The sequence below is a fragment of the Lynx rufus genome, unplaced genomic scaffold, assembly GCF_022079265.1.
Source record: "Lynx rufus isolate CCGP_SWC_20201006 ecotype Redwood Valley unplaced genomic scaffold, mLynRuf1.p SCAF_9, whole genome shotgun sequence".
Taxonomy (NCBI): Eukaryota; Metazoa; Chordata; class Mammalia; order Carnivora; family Felidae; genus Lynx; species Lynx rufus.
In genome coordinates this window covers 41,853,789-41,874,067 of record NW_025814897.1, presented here as the reverse complement: position 1 = coordinate 41,874,067, position 20,279 = coordinate 41,853,789, and the positions used below count along the sequence as shown (strand labels likewise).

The 20,279-nt window shown below is 39.7% G+C and overlaps 1 pseudogene; it reads right to left on the bottom strand.

Annotated features, from left to right (window-relative positions):
* Positions 1-17,868: 17,868 nt before the first annotated feature.
* On the bottom strand, positions 17,869-19,855 carry LOC124505907 (THO complex subunit 5 homolog; annotated as a pseudogene).
* Between the last annotated feature and the right edge of the window lie 424 nt (positions 19,856-20,279).

Below are 20,279 nucleotides of genomic sequence, written 5' to 3'. Positions count from 1 at the left end.
GTACAACCAACCATATGGGAAGGAGTGGGATTTTATTATAGGGACTAGAGAAAGCAACTGAGGAGTTTGAGGAAGTGATTGAAATGGCAGAGCATACAAGTTAAAGACACCAAGATGCTTGAGTTTCACTATTGTTTCCTCTTGTTTGGCTAGAGATTAACCTATGTACTTGCATTTTCCTATCTATAAAACAGGAATGATAACAGGGCCAACTCCAGGGGGTTGCTATTAACAATAAATGAGTAATCTATGTAAAGCACTCAGAAAGGTACCCAACACAAAGTCTGTGCCTCATAAATATTTGCTAGGGTTATTATCTGAATGGCATATTTATTTTTTTATTTAAAAAAAATTTTTTTTTCTAATGTTTATTTATTTTTGGGACAGAGAGAGGCAGAGCATGAACGGGGGAGGGGCAGAGAGAGAGAGGGAGACACAGAATCGGAAACAGGCTCCAGGCTCTGAGCCATCAGCCCAGAGCCCGACACGGGGCTCGAACTCACGGACCGCGAGATCGTGACCTGGCTGAAGTCGGACGCCTAACGGACTGCGCCACCCAGGCGCCCCTTGAATGGCATATTTAAAAGATCATCTGGCTAATGTACTGAAGACACACTTTAGGGGACAAAGACAAGAAGTGGGGAGACCAATGAGAAATCCACTCTACTAGTACAAGAGGAAGATGGTGGTCTTTGGGCGAGCATATTATAGAGATTTAATTATGTCAAATTCTATACTCAGATCTGGTAGCAGACATTGGTTGATGTGGAGAACAAAGGCAAAAGGAAATGTAGACAAAATTTCTTTACAACTTGCAGCCCACTGACACCAGGAACTCCCAACTGTCTTAATGCTAATGCCTTGCTGGAGGGAAAAAACCTTAGTTTGACAATAGCTAGGCCTCCAGGATCCTGTAAGTCTTGTTTAACATATGAAAATTCTTTTGGAAACTTCCTTTGTCTCTATCCCTCCCAATTTAAAAGTATATAATCAGTTCCTCCTCACAATCCCAGGGCAGCTCTTTCTGCCCAGGGGTCCTGTCCCCATGCTTTAATAAAACCACTTTTTTTGCAGTGAAAATGTCTCAAGATTTCTTTCTTGACCATTTGCTCTCAGACCCCGTATCAAATCACATCATCACCCATATCAATTTATCCATGACTATTTCATATGTATCTCAAAAAGAAAAGAATTCCTTCTTAAACATAGATATAATACAATTACCCAATCTTGAAATATTAATAATAATTCCTTACTGACATCAAATATCAAGCCATCAAATGTTCTACAATGGCTCATAATTTTTACAGTTGGTTCAACTAAAGATGAAAACAAAATTCATTTATTGTAGTTATCTGATGTCTCCTAAATTTCTTTTTATCTCTAGATTACCCCCCAGCCAAGCGCTCGCACTCTCTCTCTCTCACACACACACACACTTTTTCTCTTGCTCTTTGTCTTTCTGTATGTATCTATCTGTTCTCTTATTTTATTTGGTAAAAGGCACAAAGGATGCACCTTTACTGTGTCATTGAGTCTGGATTTTGCTATTGCATCTTTATACTGTCATTCAACATGTTTTTTCTTTCCCGTGATTTTCCTCTACCTCAGTACTTTCAACTACAGTTTTTATCAATTCCGGTTCAATACTTTTCAATAATGTGTCATTGGAAGTGTTATTTCCATCTGAAGATGCACACAGACATATATATATAGACTCCTGTAATTTTTCACAGTATCACCAGTTTTATTTGCTCTGTAGTAGATTCCTCAGGAAATCTTATGATAACTTTATTTCCTGAAATATTAAGTGTTCATGGTACATTTTTTGGAGCCTTTAAATGGGAAGGTTAGTTTGGAAGGATATAAAATTCTAAGCTCTCATTTTCCTTCATTTAAATTTATCTTTTGGCATAAACTATTGATTTTAAGAAGGCTGATGACAATTTAATTCCTTTCCTTTTTAAATGACTTATTTTTTCCCCAGATGCAAAGGGACTTCTTTTCATTTTTTATTATATTTTTAAGCCACGGTTTTAATGGGCTATATCTTTTTTTAAAATTTTTTTAAGTTTTATTTTATTTTATTTGAGAGAGACAGAGACAGTGTGAGTGGGGGAGGGGCAGAGCAAGGGAGAGAGAGAATCCTAAGTGGGCTCTACAAGACCAACACAGAGCCCAATGTGGGGCTCAAACTCACAAAACTGTGAGATCATGACCTGAGCCAAAACCAAGTCAGACACTTAACCGACTGTGCCACCCAGGTGCCCCTAGACTGTATCTTGATATTACCTGCTGCAGTTAGATTTTTCCCAAGTACGTGGTATGCCATTTATATCTCTACTTCTAGAAAGCATTCTTGATTGTAATATTTGGCTTTTGTTCTCTCTCACTGCTTCATGTTTCTTCTTTGGGGACAGCTACCATGTATATAGCCAGTCTTTGTTCATCTTCTCTATCACTTTCTCTTGAGTGATTTGATGACTTTTTACTCCTCTCTTACCCTTTAGGTTTTAAGATCTTTTCTCCATTCCTTCTTTTATCTCTCTTAAGGCATTTTTCAGAAGCATTCCTCTGTTGTCCTGTTAGTTTAGACTTCCTCTCAAAAGTGGGATTTCTTTTACTTCTAATTCTTTCCCAAGTTCTGAGGTTCTGTCTCCAGTCATCTCATATCCAAGAAGTTCTATTTATTATTGTTATGCTGCTCACTCATGGTTTCTGTTACTGTTTAATTCGTTGTAGTAGAATATTAGGTCACAGTGTTTGACAGTGTTTGCCCATAATTCCTGAAATGCCTCCACTGTGTGTGCGGGCATCATTCCTTTCTCTCTCTCTCATTTCCACTGTCTTGCATTCTCTCTTAATAAAATCTCACTTGTGGAATTCCACTGCCTTCCTTTTCTGGTTCTGATGTTCCATGAAATGAGTTTTCTCGGACTCTTAACAGGAGCCTATGAGCCACATTATCTTCCTTAGTGTCACAGCCCCAGAGCCTCCTCCTGTCCTGCTCATTAATTGTTGAAAAGCATGGCCTTCCCTTTCTGAAATCTGTGTCTGCTGCTGCCTCCCCTACCTTTGTCTGCTTCTTCTCTTTTTCTTCTCCCCTGTTTTCTTGTCCTCTTCAGTATAGGCTCTACTCCCTACAGTTCTTCACCGGTTTGCAATTCTGTCCTGGAATTTGCTTTGGTTTGTTACTAGGGCTGAGACTCTCCAGTGCTGTGTAACTCTCACTCTCCCCATTGCATCTTTTTATTTTTTAAGTTTATTTATTTATTTATTTTGAGAGGAGGGAGAGGGGCACAAAGAGAGAGAGAGAGAATCCCAAACAGGGTCCACTGTCAGTGCAAAGCCCAGTGAGGGGATCGAACCCATGAACCGTGAGATCATGACCTGAGCTGAAATCAAAAGAGTCAGGCACTCAACCGACTGAGCTATCCAGGCACATGGTCTCCCCAGTTCATCTGAAGCAGCAAGGTTCTTTCCTAGGTTTGGCTGCTGTTATCAGATCGGCCTATACTTTCCCATGAGAATCTGGAAAATTCGGGGGTTCTCTGGCTTTTGGTGTCATCAGAATCTCTTCATTTTCCATCTTTTACTGCTCACAGAGTTACTGTAACTTGGTTTTCATTGTTATGAGTGGTTCCACATACCTCCACTTGCTGATATTTGGAGGGACTTAGAGATAGCTTCTATGTAGATTTGGGAGAGATTTAATAACTATGCCACAATCCCACCCTCTCTCCATAGTCATTTCTAATCCCCACAGCCATTTGCAAAAGCTGGAAGGAAGCTTCATTTAACCCATTGTATATATGGAGAAACTGAGACTTGGAAAAATTAAGAAACTTAAACAAACTTTCAAAAATACAAAGGAGCAAAGGCATGATTTGAATTCAGGTCCATCTGACTTCTCAACTCATGTTCTTTCCACTATAAGTATTTTTACTCTTTTCATTTGGAGCAGAGCTGCACCTAATTCCTCCATGTACTGGTAGGAAGAGAAGTGAGGGTGGCTAAAAAAAGATATACTGAGCAAGGGGGCAGATGTGGGTAATCAGACAAGGCCATAAATGCTGTGGCCCTTCCAAGTCACCAGGGCTGAACTAAACATTTTTGGATGCAAAGGGACTCTAGACACAAGTCTTTACTGTCCAGCTGAGAAAACAAACATTGAAGAAGGTGAAAAAATGTATTTAACTTATTCAGTAATTAAGACAGATCTGTACCTGGAATGGTACCAGTCTCTACCATGGTCTTGAAGAGAGCTGGGGGTGCAGTGCATGATTTCTTAATGTTTCTTGCAGGATTGTCATTCCAGAATTGAGTAGACTCACTACCTCTGTATGCATTCCAGTCCATTGAGTGTAGGCTGAGTGGGGTCTGGATTTAAGGAGAAAGAGACAATGTTCTGAACTGTTTTTAAGGAAGAAATGAATATCTGACTGGATCCCAAACTTATCCAAGGGAAGTCACATGAGTCCTACATGAGAGGACTGCACCTTATTTTCCCCTTGCTCTACAGTGAAATAGCTGTTCAGAATATGACCTACTTAGGTGTTACACTGACAGGTGAACAGCTGAGTCATGTGGCAATTAGAGATGAAGGCCTTGCTCCATGGAGCTGCTTCCTGAATCAGGAGGGAATTCAGTTTACACAAAAGCACAAAACAGCAGCTGCGGATTCTCTCTGGAAGGCAGATTAAGCACAGGGAGTCCACCAAGTTGTATGCTGCAAGTATTCTAAGTATTCATCTGTATTATTTTGCTCAATTTCATTTTAGTTTAAAAAAAAGGTCCTGGAACATTAATCCATTTCCATTAATATTAGCTTAATTATTTATGTTTAATTTGTTAGAAGTTCAATGTTTAATTTTAAAAACCCAATGTATTTTCATAAATAATATCTAATGACTATAAAAGATTACTCAAAATGTACAAGTGATTTAATTTCATTGCATAGCTCCTTTGTGACCTCATAGAAAGTAACAAAATATTGCCTATAAGAAAACTCCAAACTCTGACACATTCACAGTGTATTAGGTGCCCTCGGGTCTTCCTGCACGGCTAGTGTTAAAATCACTTTGGCATCCTCTTATAATATGTGACTCAGAGTATTTTTGTAAGGATAAAACATCTAGAGGAAGGGCAGCTCAACTTCCAAAGGTAGCAACAGAATTCTACCTCCCATATATGCCTTAGTCCCAAGAGAAGTTTGAGGTAACTGTATAAAATGGTTAATAAATACTTAATATGGTATCACAAACTAGTAAACACTATGTCTCCACCACCGTATCTCATTATTATCTTTCCATATTTCTCCATAGGGTTCACTGTGAAATAGGCTGAACTTATATCAGACTTAAAAGTGGGAAGAAAATGTATACTAAATTAAGAAAACTTCAGGATGAAAATTCAACTTTTTTATGACACAAGGGAAAATTGGAAAGTGTATAGACATGGCTGTTATTATTTTGAGTAAATTTTATCAGTGTATAAAGCTAATATGAACAAAATGTAAAATTCTGAATGAATAGGCCAGTTGGCTTAAGAACAGTGACACCATGGCTCAACCGATACAGACCCCACTGTTTCAGCCCCACAACCTAACTCTACCACATTCTTTCCCCATGCTATTTTGTGTACAAATCCCCAGCTTTCCCTGAAGGCCTGATCTACATATAACCCTTTATTAAGCAAAACTCATCATCCCCTCTCTGTTTCCATACCCCTACACCCACACACAACCTTGAAGATGCCTCTTGTATAGCAATTAACTAGTTGAAAAATCCTTATTTACATATCTGCTTCCACTAAAGCATGAGCTTTTCTCCAAAAATCACTTGTTCTAATCCTTGACATAAACCTAGTACTCACCGTAATTCCTAGCACAGGAAAGTCACTCCTTCTATTTGCCATCCTTTCTATTTATCTCAGGGAAAATGCTCTTGGGTGAGGTACTTTCAATCAGTCATCAAGGTATCCTTGTGACATCTCTACTTGAATATCTCAGATGCCTCAAAATAGCATGGTCTTCCCACTCACAGCTCCTGGCCAACCGAGTCCTTTGCACTGCAGTAAAAATAACCACACTCCACAGGAATCTGGGGGTTGTACTTAGCCCGTTTTTTTCTTTCAACTCAGCACCTGATTTTCTGGCAAATTCAGTTGGTTCTGACACCAAAATAAACCATATCTATATCATGCTAGTCTAAGCAACTATTGTCTTTCCCCCTGGGCAACTGTCAGAGCTCCTAAGTGACCCCTTTTCATATTTTATCTCCTTTAAATCTCTTCAAGTAACCAGAAAGATCTTTTATACTTTTTAAGTTTTACTTATTTATTTTGAGAGCGAGAGAATGAGAGACAGTGAGCAGGGGAGGGGCAGAGAGAGAAGGAGAGAGAGAATCCCAAGCAGCTTCCACACTGTCAGCACAGAGCCTGATGTGGGGCTCCATCTCAGGAACTGTGAGATCATAAGCTGAACTAAAATCAAGAGCCGACTGCTTAACCAACTGAGCCACCTAGGCACCCCCAGAAAGGTCTTTTAAAACTGGAAATATGATGATATCCTCTTTCATAAGATTTTTTTCTAAAATAGTAGCTTTCTGTATCACTTGATATAAAAATTCTGCCTAGTTATCATTAATTATAGATAGGGCTGCAGATTTACCAAATAAGAATACAGGACACCCAGTTAAATTTGAATTTCAGATAATCAATGACTTTTTCAGTATAAGTATGTCCCATGCAATCTTTGAGATATACAAAAAAGGCATCAGCTATTATTTAAAATTTAACAGGGCAATTCTAGTTGTTTTGTTTTGTTTTCCCTGAGAGATACAGAGAGAGAGAGAGAGAGAGAGAGAGAGAGAGAGAGAGAGAGAGAGAGATCTGGGGAGGGGCAAAGAGAGAGCGAGGGAGAGAGATTCCCTCCACGTTGTCAGCATGGAGCCTAACGTGGGGCTCAATCCCACAAACTGTGAGATCATGACCTTAGCCGAGATCAAGAGTCAGACAGGACACTCACCCAACTAAGCCACTGAGGCACCCTACAATTCTAGTTTTAAGGCCCAGCAGTCTGGACCCTGTCAGACTTTCTAACTGTATTGGGTATTCTGTCCCCCTTATTCACTATGCACAGCTCATACAAACATTGTTGTCACATTGTTGTCACGTTCCTAGGACGTGCTAAGTTTATTTCCATCACAGTGGTTCTACATTTTTGTTCCCTCCACCTGTAACAGTTTTCCCTGGTCTTTTCGATGCCTGGTTCCTTCTGATCACTCAAGTATCAACCTAAATGTCATCATTCAAAGAAGCTCTCTCTGACCACCTTATATAATATCAGTCCACTCAGTTTATTTTGTTCATAGTACTTATTGCAATTCTGTAATTCTTTTTGCTTGCTTATTTGTTGTTTTTCCTGTTTTTATTAACTGTTTTTTTCTATTACAATTTTCTGTTATGAAGGCAGAGAACTTGTCTAGCTCACACAGGGGAAGTTGAATGAATGAAGAAAAGAAAGGAAATGGAGCCACACTAGACTTTGATTTGACGTCTGGCATCAGAATTTGCATAGAGATTAAAACAAAGACTTTGAGTCTAACTGTTAGGGTTTGAAATTTCAGCTCTTATAGTTTGGGTAACTGTGAGCAATTTGTCAAACTTAAAAGCATTATTTCTTGGGCATCTGGGTGGCTTAATGGGTTAAGCGTGCAACTCGGTTGCAGTTCAGGTCACAATCTCATGGTTTGTGAGTTAGAGCCCCACGTAGGGCTCCATGCTGACAGTGCAGAGCCTGCTTAGGATTCTTTGTCTCCCTCTCTCTTTCAGTCCCTTTCCCACCTGTGCTCCCTCTCTCTCTCTCTCTCTCTCTCTCTCAAAAATAAATAAATAAACTTAAAAACTAAAAGAAAATAAAAGCATTATTTCTTCATTATTAAATTTGGGATAACAACAGTACCTGCTCTATAAGGCTATTGTAAGTGAAAAAAAAAATATTTCCAGCATACAGAAAATATTCAATAGGGGTTCACTAGTATTATCACTATTGTTGTTATTGCTACTCTAAACTCAACCCAATCACCACTGAGTCTTTTAGACATTATCCAGGTACATAATACATTCCACAAAGTTTCTATTAGAGAAGGATGATGAAAATAAATATGTTTAATAAGAGGTGATATGAGAATAAAGTGAATATGGAGGAAGGTTACAACCATTTCCTTCACTAAACTCTTGGGTAGACAAGAACAAGTCTAGGACACATACAAAAAGGACTCTGTGAGATCCTGATGCCTGAAACTTTATATTCTCACGGCCTTCCAGGGGGGGTTGCAAGAGAAAAAGAAAAATGATTATCCTACTTCCCACCTCTTTTAGTTTTATACTCTGGTCCATTTCTCAGATGGAAGTTGGTAGGGGTGAAGAGGAAAATAAAAAGAAAAGAAAAGAAAAAGAAAAAGGAACCAATTGGCATTAGTTGTGTGGATGGCTAAGCATTCTAATGATGCCAAAATCTGGGCATCTGACTCCTACCAATTTATGGAAAACTGTCAGGACAGCCTTCTGATGTAGAGCATCTGAGATTTAGCAGTATCTGTGAAAGAAACCTGAGTGGTTTCTGAAGAAAATCGAAAGGACAGACCTCACATTAAATAAATCCAAGGGAATTTTAAATATGCTCTACTTCTCAACTTTATTCAAAATGGATAAACTCCAGAATCCAGATGCTTTCATATAAGTTTAAAATTAAATAAATTGCTTTTGCAGAGATGCAGTTACTGATTTTAAGAGCAATCTCCCTATACTACAGAGTATGTAGGGGGAAAAAGAAAAGAAACAAATAAAATATGCCATTATATGGTGCTAATTGTTAGAGGAATTTAGGTTTTGAAAATCCATCGTTCCTTCCCAAAATGGAGACAGGAGAAAAGTTTTTAAAACTCTTCAAAACTATATTTGTTCCCTCAAACTGAAACACAAAGAGGCTTGTTAATTTTCAACTGAATTGAAAATAAAGTCACAGGGATGAGAAACATTATATCAACTTTCTATTCAAAATGCATGTTTTTAGCATTAGATGTAGTGTCATAAACACGATGCCATTGTAACTGAAATCAAGCTTTGGATACACTGCCAAATGCATGTTTTTTAGTCATGCAAATAGTGTCCTTTTAAAACATGTATTTATAACTTACTCTGAAAAAATTGTTCAAAAGGATTCTTTCGTTCTTTTTTAGGTTCACTGTTTATATAACCAGCTCATCTCAGGAATACCATTGTGCTAAACACAAATGAGGCTTTCATTTGGCCACTGCCAATTATGCTGCAAATTCCAAAGGTTGATCTTTAGCAAACAAATTTACCTGGGAAAGAGATGGGACAATGTCAAAGGGAGATTTGGCCTTAACTAATCAAACACCATTTCCTTGTCTCCAAATTTCTCTCATAATCAGATGTTTAAATGAAATTACGCAATGGAAGGAGAAAGGAAGTACAGAGTGAACTTCAAAGCACCAGTTAGAGGCACAGCAATTCTGTTCTTTGTTAGCTGACTATCTGACGATACAATACTTCCCACACACTCCTTTCAAATTATACCCCTAATGTCTTTGGAAAAGAGTCATAGTTGCCTAGGAAATTCAGTCAAGACTATCCAGTTAGATAATATCAGTAATCAGGTGGCTTGGAGACATTTTCAATGCTGTAGGTTTACAATCAAATTATAGGTGTCATAATTAGCACAGTAAGCATAATTCATATGTCAGTATATCCATTAACTATTTGTCCATAACTAAAGGAATATTTTTAAGGCATTAACCACTGAACATAAAAAACTGGTAACTATCAGAATATAATTAGAAAATACTGAACTATATATGTAAACTTGCAGGCATATTTATACGCATCTAACCATGCATTACTTTAATGAGTACAGTACAATGTTTGATTTTGCAATCCTAAACATCATCTAGTAGCATATCATTAAAACTGATGATTTATTTTACATACGTAAAGGGTTCATAGTTTAAGTTTTTTAAATGGCATAAAATGCACACTAAGGACTTGGATGAAATGGAATCTCCAATCATATCTAATAGATAAAAAACAAATAAAACAAACAAAAAATCCAAAAAACAAAAAACAGCATTTTAAGCACCAGTAGTATCTAGTAGGCATATAAATACTTTTAACTATATTATAAAATAAAACATCATCAACTATGTTACACCTTGTAAGGGAAGCATTACTGATACTTCTCTTCACAATAACTATATAAAATGAGATTTTATTACATAATCAGGCAGAGTAATGAATATGGAGCTCAGGTTTTCCTGGCTTCACACCCAGGCTCCCCCATTTATTAGCAATCACAATATATGGACTTGGGCCTATGACTTAGCTTCCCTGGGCCTCAATTAATTCCTGTGTAAAATGAGGACACAACTTGCCTCATGGGACTTCACTGAGGAAGAAATGTGGTTATAAGTACGTATTTCTGGCATTTAGCACAGACACAATAAATTTTAGTGTCCTTTTACCTCTTTAGAATGAAACATGGATGTTACCTTCACAAAACAAGGAGCCAGATTTGACTTCTTTAAAGGACACTGAGAGCCACGGCAAGCTTCAGTTTATATTTGATATGGCCCTAATCAACATTCTAGACGCTTCCCAAACAAGCAGCTCTCCATCCTTCTCAATCAGAATGCTCTGGGAGCTGTGGTTAAGGCAAAGGTCTAAATAGGGGCTGAGTAGATAAACACTCAAAGTTGCTTCATAAGCCCTTCCTTATGAATTGAAAATACCTTGAAGAAGGTCTTAGACATGACTTTTGGGGTGTATAAAAGCCACATTCAGATACCAATAGTTTTTTAACTCCTCACCACCTACTATCATTCTCTTCCCTGTCATCAACTGACCATTATATGTTCAGGGCACAGTGCTGGATGTTAGACATCTCTCTATTTCACATCGTTATAGAATGCTTAGGTTATCATTTCTTGACAAATAAAACCTAAGATATATAACTTCACAACCTATTTCATTATTTCTCAGTCCACGGAGCATACTACAGACCACCAGTTCTTCGGAGACCTTGTGATGGATTGATCCTGCCTCACTGACACCAGACTCTGCTTGTTAGGATTAATTCTGAATTTGTGGTTCATTCTAAAGAGACGAGGTAGTTGCTAATTTCTTTCTGTTAGGCCGTATTTCCATGTTATGCCACAGATCAACAAAGATCAATGTGAGGGCCTAACTGTGTAACCATGAAGTAGAAGTATTTGATGGAGGATTTCTTAATTTGAAGGTTATGCTCCACTTCCTCTGGGAAATCTTTCCTGGTAGTTCCTGGACCAGATAGATATCCCTGCTATCATCTCTCCCACAATATTGAACTTCCTTGCGATCTCCCTCTTTTTTTTTTTTTTCAACGTTTATTTATTTTTGGGACAGAGAGAGACAGAGCATGAACGGGGGAGGGGCAGAGAGAGAGGGAGACACAGAATCGGAAACAGGCTCCAGGCTCCGAGCCATCAGCCCAGAGCCTGACGCGGGGCTCGAACCCACAGACCGCGAGATCGTGACCTGGCTGAAGTCGGATGCTTAACCGACTGCGCCACCCAGGCGCTCCATCGATCTCCCTCTTATAAATGATTTTAACTGTTGGTTTAACTGTCTGTCTTCACCATCAGACTATATTCTCTGGGATGGCATGGAGTTTATCTGTCTTGGTCCCCATTGTACCCTTGGGAACCAGCATTCTGCTCGGTTCATATTCAGTGCTCAAGCATACTTGTAGAATGACTTAAATTAGCAATATAATGCTTCTTCTTGAGGTGATTAGGAGTGTCATTTCCTCCTATGTGGAGAGAACATTGCAACCTAGTAAGTGAGTATTTTACAAGCATACACCCTCACTTATTACTGGAATGTGTCCTTCCTATTTATGAATACATACCTAGACCAGCACAGGGCCTGACACTTGGAAGGGAATTAATTAATATTTTTGAAAGACTGGATTAGTTACTAAATTAATTCTTAACATTTTTACTTTTATTTTCTATGGTCCCTATCTACAATTAGAAGTCCCTATGCCATGTAATAGACTTCTATTGTTTTCCTGACTGAAGTTAGAACCCCCACAGTGGTCAAATTCACTTTTTCAGATTTTCCATGACACAGCTCATGAACTTTGAAACTACAAGATGTGAGACCACTCTGCTGTCAATGTGCTTTAAAGGTAAGGGTTGGCTTGCTCTATTTCTTGTTAAATATTTATGTAATAACAGCTTCATACTTAACATTCTTCTCTTAAAGTAAATACTGTACTTGATTTAAAATAAACATTTCCAGTTAAATGCTCACATACTAATGGTTCTGTTCTTAACACTCTTCTGTTCAAAATGCAAGCCTTCTAAGACATTTCCTAACTGCTCAAGAGTCACTCCACAGGTTTGCTTTGTTTTTAATTCCAAGCCAGTTCTATCTTTTCACAAGATCCATGTTAAAAGAAATTAGAAATTCATAACAGGTAGTATAGTCCAGAGTCACATGAAGAGAGCACAGAAAGAATTTTCTTTCTGCTTCTGGAGTCCATTTATGTAAGTTTCTATTTGTTGCAACATCAAGAATGGCCAAGTTATCTTGATGTAGCTGAGTTGACCAGAGGCAGCTTGATGAGATTTGTGTCCAGATTGCTTTCCCCGATGAGCCCCAGATCTTTTACAGCCCTTTTTACATACTCCATCTGGTTCTAAAATCCAAAACAGCCTTCTATATTTGAATACAGGAATCTTGTATTGAAATCATTTCCTCTTAAGACCATGTTGCACTAAACCGTTCAGCCAAGGGATTAAGACCTATCCAGCCCAGTAGCATGAAAAGACAAGAGCCTAGACACAAAAATGGCTGAGGAATCAAGAGAAGGTGACTAGCTAGGCTCTAAGATAATTCTGAAAAGTTAACAGAATGAATTAAAATTAAAACTGTGGATTTTTATGTTTTCTTTCTTTGGTAGGAATATAAATTTTAACATAAGACAACAAAACACTATCACTGGAATCTAGACCTTTGATACAATTTTAGAGCATCACCTGAACATTTTTGGGTTAAAAGTAATAAGATGCCTCTGTTTAGCAAGAGAAAGAGAGCCCTCAGGTCTGTCTGACTCAAGGTGGCATTAAGTTAAAAAAGATAAAAAGCAAGCTTCGGAAAAATGCCCAAAGTCCCTTGAGAAACATTCTTTGGTTACATGTAGATATCCATGAAGATCTTCTTACCAGTTATGTTAAGTATAATCTAGCAGTGACCTCACAAACCCCTTCTTTTATACTACCAGATCTATGGTTTGCACTATAAAAGACATTATACAGCTGGCCAAAATAACCCAGTGAGTGAAATCTGGAATATTTCTTTATGACCAACTTTATTTATCTATCTATTTATCTATCTATCATTATCATTTAAGCAGGCAAAGCTAAGCACTAGGTTGCTTAGTAACCAACTACTAGAAATTTCAGATTATTATTGGTTTAACATGAAATTATGTCTGTTTAACACTACTTCTATGCTACTGACATTCCCAGAAGCCTTACGAGAATATCTACATATTTATACAAAGGTAACTTATCAGCAGTTATTAAATTTCCCACCCTAATTCTCTTGAAGTGTTCAAAGAAGACCATCCACCAGGCTGTATTTTTCAATCTGTGAGGGACAGCAGCATCCTCAAGGAGACGGTAGAAAACTCATTAGGAGATTCCTGCTACTAGGGCACCATTACTGTCGCCTGGTCTCATGATCCGGGCACATTTTTAAAAGTGTCCTTCTGTTTTTACCTTCTATTCCTTTACTTCTATCCCCTTCTCTTAATTGAATTAGTCCCTCTTCCTATTTCTCCTCTTCTGGATTTGGAAACCAAAACATTTTGCCTGCCCTCATCACTAATATGGCATATAAAAATGCTTGAGCCCCATAAGTCTTAGTTTGTAAACAGTTTCTTCATTAGCTTTGGTAAAGTGCCTACTGGCTTTTATTAACTGTTGCATCTAATTATGTGGTCGTTTACTGGCTTTTATTGAATGCACTTAGTTAACCTTCTTTTAGCTTTATTAGGTAGTAAATTTGTTAATTTGGCACAACCTTTTGCTTTCTTGGCTTGGCATTCTGGGTTAATAATTGCTTCCCTATAATCAATGGATTTACTCATTTACTAATAAATGCTCCTTTACCCTCCTAATTGTAGATCTTCATCTTTATTTAAAAGCCAATTTAGGAAAAAATGGCTTCCTTGCCTCTTTAAATTTGGACACTTTGTAGGAAATAGCATTTCCTTCATCTAATAAGCATTATTGAGTGCTTAGCATGTTTTTAGCATTGTGCTAAATGCTATGGTAACAACAAGGTAGCCTGAGACTCCATCTGTCTTCCAGGAAAGCCTTCAGCTCCCATCTTCCATTGCTTTATTTGTACCGTGCCCTGTATCTGAAGTGTGCTGTATTCTCCACGGTGCCTACTGGTCAACCAGGCAGACACATCAGCCTCATGGCCTCTAGGTTCAATTTCATATCCTGTTGTTAGTGTTCTGTGCCCTCTGACCCAGGGAAGGCCAAATTAATTTTCTCTCATCAATTGTGTTCTCAAACTAGTTTATATATATCACTGGTCATCTTGAATAATAGCTATGAATTACGAATATGCCCTTATTTATCTAGATCTTTCACTACATGAAACTTATAAGTGCAGAAAATGTTTTTTATAAATTTAATTACTTCCAGAGCTTAGCCCAGAGCAGATCCATACCCTCGGAGTCAGAATTCCAAAGATCATAAAATCCAAGGAAAAGCTTCCACTACACTTGAGGAAGACAGGGCACATAATCGTTGGGTTTCACAGCAGTCCTTGGTAGCACACAGCCTACCCTGAATAAATCTTGGTTGGATTTTAATTATCAGCCGAAGAAGATTGAACCAGTAGGTGACAGAGACCTGGCCTGCCACTCTCTGGGAATGTGACCTGGGGCAGCATATTTAACTTCCCTGGGTGTTAGTTTCCTAATTAATGTCACAGATGTGGTGGAATTAATGCTTGTTAAGGGTACCTTGCAGTGGGAAGACCCTATAATTCTATCACATGGGATTGGTAAAGTATATAAACATTTACGTAACATGTAAGAAGTCTTAGTAAATGCCAAAGTTTCCTGGTTTAGACAATATGTATTAGATAAATTTACAGGAGAGTTTGGGACACTTGAGCCAAAAAGTCAATTACAGTTATTGTAAAATGATGTAAATGATCCAAAGTAGAGGACATGAGCATAAACTGCACATGCAGCGTGAACAGGGAGAAGTCATTAGCCTTCCTCACACAGACAGGTCCCCAGGTGTATTAAAACTAACACATGTGGGCCTGAAATGAGTGGTTACATCAGCTGTTATTCCTAGAACATGCCTAGATAGACACTGCCAGGTGTGTTGACTTCAAAGTAACTGGATATTACATTTCATTAGACTGAGCAGGAGAAAAAGCAGGTTCATGGTAAGGATATGGAATGTGATCATCTTTCCTCCATAAGTTTTTCTGGAAAAGGAAAAATAAACACTACAGGCAGATTACTTATAAAAGTTGTTCTAATATACAATTACAGTTCATGAGAAAAGTAGTGAGAAGTGAGTCATGGCATTCAAGGACGTAGCCAGCCTCTTTTAGATGAATTGGGAGCCCAAAGCACCCACCAGGAATTACAGTTATTCAGGAAAATGTACAAATCCACATTCTCCTTTTAGAACATCAGATATGCAGATTTATAGGCCAGCATCTGAGAAAACCTAGACAAATACTCTGGGAATGCAAACAACTTTACAACAGTGATTTGGAAGGGAACCTAGAAGTGAGGATGAACTTGTGTCTCCATAGTTGAGGCTGGTCTCCATAAAATGGCTGTATGGGAAGTTAAAGCTTGAAAGTGGCTTTCCTTCCATGCACGAACGGTTTGCACCTGCAGACATTAGTGACCATGGTGCCACAGGCAGTTCTGAAGGCTGCCCAAAAGGTCACTGGGAAATTAAGTCAGCAAGCACATAATTGTTCTGTCCATGATCCAATTAGGGGCACAAAGAACCGCAATTCACTTCCTGAAGCTTTTAAAAGAGGCAAAGGCATGGACAGCCATTGTCATAAAAATATAATTACGCATGCAGGGCAACCACAAATAGGGAGAAACAAACTGATTTTTCAATAGGCCACAAACATGGTTTAGCCCTTACTTTGTTCCTAACAAAGTAATCAGCTGAATCAACAGCACAGCTTTGACCACTGACTGGTTGAAGGTCACAGAAGGAATTAAAATACCTCCTTAGTGGGAGACCCCTAAGATGAGAACTAATATCTTATGTGAAGAGTCTTTCTATCACAAGACGTTGACTGAAGTAGGCCACATATCTGAATCCTATGGGTGCTGATTTCCAAGTCCCACCCTAGAACCATCAAATAAGAAACTCTGAAACTAGGATCCAGGAGTCTGCATTTTTTAAGTGTTTCCCAGAGTTTTGAAGAAGCCATCTTAGCACCTGCCCAGCATCAGATCTCTGCTGACCACTAGCGATCATTACATGAAATGTAGAAAGAGCCACAGTAAACCTAAACAATTTTTATTTCTTTTTCCATTTATATGTGTGTCCATACCAGCCTAATCTAACATAAATCTTAATAATGAATTCCTACTACATTACAGAAATAAAACCTTCCCTGTCCAATCATCACAGAATGGTTGGAGTTCTCTTTTAAATGAAATTAAAACTTGAGATGCCATGAACACAAGCAAAATAATAGGATGATTGGAGTAAAATGTCAAATATAGCCTCAGAATAAACATAAAAAATCATGAGGAAAAGACAAACAAGCAAAAACACAACAAACAAAAAGTAAAATGTCACAAAGGACAGCTTGCTGAAAGTTTCATGCTACCATGACTCTTGTATTTCATCCATGGGTATCATCTTTTGTTGGGATTCAAGAGCAAGAAATAAACTGCCTAATACAACAGTATTCTCTGGAAGTAGAGATCGATTCCATAAATAAATAACAGTCCATGCCTACTGTGTACCATGTTCTGTGCTGGGTACTGAGTACACACCAGTGTTTTTTAATCAGGAGTAATTTTGTTTCTTAGGGGATGTTTAGCAATATCTGGAGGCATTTTTGTTTGTGTAACTGGGAATGACGAGGCAGGTGGGATACTACTGGTATCTAGTGGGTGGGGCTCCTACAATTCACAGGGCAAAGACTTACTTGGCCCAAAATGTCAATAATGCCAAAGTTGAGAAACCATCCTGTAAACTGAAGAACAAGCAGATACGTTCTTTGCCCTTAAGTAGACATATTGTATAAATGTTTTTTTTTTTTTCAACGTTTATTTATTTTTGGGACAGAGAGAGACAGAGCATGAACAGGGGAGGGGCAGAGAGAGAGGGAGACACAGAATCGGAAACAGGCTCCAGGCTCTGAGCCATCAGCCCAGAGCCTGACGTGGGGCTCGAACTCACGGACCGCGAGATCGTGACCTGGCTGAAGTCGGACGCTCAACCGACTGCGCCACCCAGGCGCCCCTAACATATTGTAAAGAAACATACAAACAAATGTATAAAAAATTATCAAAAGTGCTTTGACCCAAAGAACAAGGATTAGTAGAGCAGATGGGTAGCACAAAAAGGAACAGGGACCCACAGATGACAGGTACTCAATTTTTTTTTTTTTTACTTGGTCAAGTGTCACTTTAATAGGCTAGAAATAAAAAAAATCTGTCTTTGAAGAATATCAAGAGCCACCTGTGGGTCAGAACAGAAAGCAGAGGCCCAGTACTTAGGGCCTAGGGGAAAACAGCAGGCTGAGTGGGAGGTCAGTGTCCAACATCTTCTCCTGGGGAAATTCCTTGGGCCCCTCCATGCTGTTGTCATGACTCTCCATCTCCAGGTAGACGTCCAGCAGCACACACAGGTGCTGCAGCTGGTTGGTCAAGAGCTGGGTCGGGGGCCGCACTGCTCCTTGTAGCACATGTTGACCTTGCTCTCCATGGCCTGAATGTTGTCATCGTTGCTATTGGTTTTCTCTCCTTTCCAGTTCAGACACAGCTGGAAGATGGGATGAAGGAGTAGCTGGGGTTCAGCACCACGGTAGCTTGGAGTTTGGCTGTGCCCCTTTCCACGAGTGTCATGTAGTAAAGACTGGTGTCCTCATCCAGTCCTGCCTCCACAATGTCCTTGGTGAAATGCAGCTCCATGTAATACTCATGGGCAATTGTCACCCACTTTACCAGGCGGGAGACAACCTTTGCAAGGAAGAGGTACTGGCAATCACTGGTAACTGGTACAATGCCATGTTTCAGGGATGCAAACTATTTGTGGAGGGCCAGGAGGGACTGCACCCTGGTCTTCAGCAGTTTCATGGTGGTCTCCATGTGGCTGGTGCTCAGCGAGTGGTCAGCAATCACCATGTGCTGGGGCTGCTCTTTGGGGAAGTGGAGGCCACCTAACTTCTGTACCCACAAATAGGCGTGACCTAGGTCAAGTACATAGTCTCTCAAAGTCAGGATGCCAACTTTATCAACTTTGATTGGCTGGATTCGGAGTCTTCTTTCCATGATCCCCTGGATACAAACAGCTCAGGACTGAGTCAGGAGACAGCAAGTCACCTGCACTGATGGGGGTGATCAGCTCTGTGGCGGTTGTCACTTTGGCCTTTACCGTCATGATGTTGAGGTTCATGAGGTAGTAGAAACTCAGGTGAAGCACACTGTCATCTTTGCACTTCAGGTCCAGCATGACAGATAGCGGGTGCCTCTTCAGCATCTCCTTGCGCTTGTCATCGAACTGAACTCCCAGTGTGGGTAGCCGGCATTTTGTGGTCTGCTCCTCTTCAGCATCGGAGTCACTCTCATCATCTTGGGAGTCTTCAGGAGGCTTAAATAGAGCCTTGGCTTCGTCCACACTGCCTTCGATTGCCACAGACAACGTCTTATCACAGGCCTACCCATACGCAGTGGCCTGGACAAAGAGGATATAGAGAGGCGGTGGCAGATGTCTAGCTGTCTCATATTGCTTATGGGCCTGGTCAAACGGTATGAATAGATACTCTTTCACTGGGAAGGAAGCCTGCATGATGCTATTGAGGCAAGGCTGGAGGCTGCTCACCTCAATCTCCTGAAGGATCTTCTCCTTGTTGGACAGGCACACTTGGTACTTCTCTGCCAGCCTTTTTTGCTGCTCCAGTCCCAGTCCAGATGTGCCAGGGTTTGCTGGTGAGGGTCTCCCATGGTGACTTCAGCCTTGCTAATATCTGGAGGGCCCTCCTTATAAAACTCCTCTAAACTGACCAGATCAATTTCTTCATGTTTCAACTTAAACTCCAGACATTTGGTGATCTCTTTCTGCAGGTGCATCACCTCATACAACAGGTTCTGGAGCTGCAGGTGATAGGCATCTACTTTCTGCATGGCCTCATGGGTCTGGTCTCTTCCTTTCTTCAACCTGATATGGGCTAATCGATTAAGCTTCTTTAGAGTCATGAAATGCACACAGCTCTGGATCCTCCGATCTTCTATCTCAACTGCCACATCCTTGTCTCTTCGGCTCTTCAGGTCCTGGATCTCAGCCATGAGCCTCTGCATCTCCTGGCACGTGTACTTGTACAGCTCATAGTCTCTCCCAGGGTCCCGCAGGCCCACCTCAGCCTCCTCGCTGTAGTATTTACCCTCCTGTTCTGTGTCAGAACGGTTATGCTTGCCTTCAGATGGAGTTCCATCACTTCAGATCACTTTGGGCTTCCGTTTCTTGCTTGATTCTGATGACATGGTTGTTTGGTAAGGTCAGGAGGAAATAGAGACCACGCACAGCCCCGAACCTGTCCCCGATACTCAAATTTTTGTTGACTCTATAAAACCCCTTCTATCACCCACTAATTATAACAACCTGTAATATAAAGATATTTTCCGTTCAATTTTTTTAACTCCTTTGCTCTTTGAATCATATTAGCTTATGTGAAAATTGCACACTTGGAATGTTCTTTGAACTTTACATCAACTCCAGCTGTGGCAGCCATTCCTGCAATGCTTTCATAGACTTGCTATCCACGAACCCTCTATAGCACAAATGGAGCTTCAGCTATTTAATCTGGACTTCTCAGTGTCAGGGTCCATGGCTGGGAGGGTGTGAGGGAGATTTTCTCTGATGACAGTAAGATGAAATATGGAATTGTATAGAAGCATGAGGAGAAGA